Source organism: Galeopterus variegatus, unplaced genomic scaffold (assembly GCF_000696425.1).
Source record: "Galeopterus variegatus unplaced genomic scaffold, G_variegatus-3.0.2 Scaffold4856, whole genome shotgun sequence".
NCBI lineage: Eukaryota > Metazoa > Chordata > Mammalia > Dermoptera > Cynocephalidae > Galeopterus > Galeopterus variegatus.
The window spans coordinates 97,168-100,054 of NW_007730967.1; positions in this window are offsets into that span (position 1 = coordinate 97,168).

Below are 2,887 nucleotides of genomic sequence, written 5' to 3' on the forward strand. Positions count from 1 at the left end.
AAAAAAAAAAAAAAAAAAAAAAAAAGGAAAAAAGAATTTTAAATAACGACGAAAATCTAAGAGAGCTAGCAGACAACCTTAAGTGCACAAACATTCAAATCATGGGTATTCCAGAAGGGGAGGAGAAAGGAAAAAGGCATGTAAAACCTAGTCAATGAAATAATAACAGAAAAGGAAAACTTCCCAGGTATAGGGAGAGATGAGGACCTTCAGGTCCAGGAGTCTCAAAGAGCCCCAAACAGATTCAACCCAAAAAGATCCTTTCCAAGACACATTATAATCAAACTGGCAAAGCTCAAAGACAAAGAGAGAATCTTAAAAGAAGCAAGAGAAAAGCTTCAAGTCACCTATAAGGGAGCCCCATCAAACTAATAGCAGACTTCTCAACAGAAACTCTGCAGGCCAGAAGAAAATGGCATGATATATTCAAAATACTAAAAGAAAAAAAAAACTGCCAGCCAGGAATACTATATCCAGCAAGGCTGTCCTTCAGAAATGAGGGAAATATAGTCTATTTCCTAGACAAACAAAAGCTGTGGGAGTTCATCACCACACAGACAGCCCTGCAAGAAATCCTCAAGGAAGTCCTGCGTCTAGAATCTGAAAAACAATAACCACTACTATGAATACACAAGAAAGAACAAAATCCACTGGTAGAACAAAAATGCAAATGAGAAAGAGAAAGAAACCTAATCTTACCACCACAAAAAGCCATAGTGACAATGTAACAATGCCCTCACTTTATTTCTGATTTTAGTAATATAAGTCTTCTGTTTTTTCTTTGTCAGTCTAGATAAAGGTTTGCAGATTTTGTTGATTTTTTTTCAAGAATCAACTTTTGGTTTTGTTGATTTTCTCTATTGTTTTTTAATTCCCTATTTCATATGTGATGGAGAATGGATACATTGTCTTCCCAGAACTCATGTGGAAATCCGATCCCTAATGTAGCAGCATTGGGAGCTGTTTGAGTCATGGGAGCAGACCCTTCATGAATGGATTAATGCTCTCCCTGGGGAATAGNACACAAGAAAGAACAAAATCCACTGGTAGAACAAAAATGCAAATGAGAAAGAGAAAGAAACCTAATCTTACCACCACAAAAAGCCATAGTGACAATGTAACAATGCCCTCACTTTATTTCTGATTTTAGTAATATAAGTCTTCTGTTTTTTCTTTGTCAGTCTAGATAAAGGTTTGCAGATTTTGTTGATTTTTTTTCAAGAATCAACTTTTGGTTTTGTTGATTTTCTCTATTGTTTTTTAATTCCCTATTTCATATGTGATGGAGAATGGATATATTGTCTTCCCAGAACTCATGTGGAAATCCGATCCCTAATGTAGCAGCATTGGGAGCTGTTTGAGTCATGGGAGCAGACCCTTCATGAATGGATTAATGCTCTCCCTGGGGAATAGGGGTAGTGGGTGAGTTCTCACTCTATTAGTTTCCATGAGAGCTGGTCATTTAAAAGACCCTGGCACCTCCCTCTCTCTCTCTTGCTTCCTCTCACCATGTGATCTTATTGTACCTGCCGGCTGCCTGCCACTTTCTTCCATGAGTAGAAGAAGCCTGAGGCCCGTGCCAGATGCAGTTGTCCCAGAATTGTAAGCCAAATAAACCCCTGTTCTTTATATATTAACCAGTCTCAGGTATTCTGTTATAGCAACACAAAACGGACTAATACATTTCTGTTGTGATCTTTGTTATTTCCTACTTATATTTGCTTTGGTTTAGTTTGTTCTACTTTTTCTATTTTCTTAAGGTAGAAGTTTACATTCCCGATTTGAGATTTTTCTTNTTTTTGATATAGGTGTTTACAAGTATAAATTTTCCTCTAAGCACGACATGAGACCTTCATCCTAAAAATTTTGATATCTTGTGCTTTGATCTTTGTCTCAAAGTACCCTCTAATTTCCCTGTGATTTTTCTTTTTACCCATTGTTTATTTAGGAAAGTGTTGTTTAGTTTCCACAAATCTGTGAAATTTCCTTCCATTATATATGTTGTCAGAGAAAATATTTTCTATGATCTCAGTCTTCTTAAATGTATTAAGACTAGTTTGTGGCCAAAAATTTTTTTTAAAAAAAAGAAAGAAAGAAAAGAGGTTTGTAGCAAAATGTCCTAACATATATGACAGAATCACTGAGTATATTATGAGCACATTTGGCAAAGTAAATAGACATGCATGAAACATTAGGTGGAAACGTATTACATTTCCTTAAACTGTATTTGATCTACAAAAATGGCATTTTTATATGGTTTACTCTAGTAGCTAAAAGGATGAATAAGAAACTACAGAGAGGAGAACTGGGGAACTGGGAGACATATGAGAGGCAGACTTATTTTTCTCCATATATTCTTTGAAATCCAAGGACCTTTTTACCATATGCATATATTACTTGTTCCAAAACATTAATATAAAACGTTTTAAGAGGAGAAAAAAGAAAAATACATGGCCATAAATTTGCCTAGACTGAACTACTTTCTCCTCCTCCCACTCTCTGCCAAAGCAGATATGAAAATTGCTGATAATCGATTAATTTCGAACTTTTCGCAAATGATTTTTTAGAATGTATCCTAAGGAAATGTATCATTCAAGCACTCAAATATACACATGAAAAGGTTTTTATTGTATCATTGTTTTAGAATAGTGAGAAATTTAAACAACGTAGATGAGGGATTGTATAAATAAAATACGATGCATTCACTTATTGGAATACTATGTAGGCAATAAAGATTATGACATGGAAATATGTTTATGATATGAGAAAAAAGCTTATCATATAACATCTAAATTTTGTAATAAAGTATTACAAGTAAGTATTTAAAAAAACAGTCTGAAACCTGATAATGCTGAAACATGACAATGGTTATTTCTGAATGTTTGGA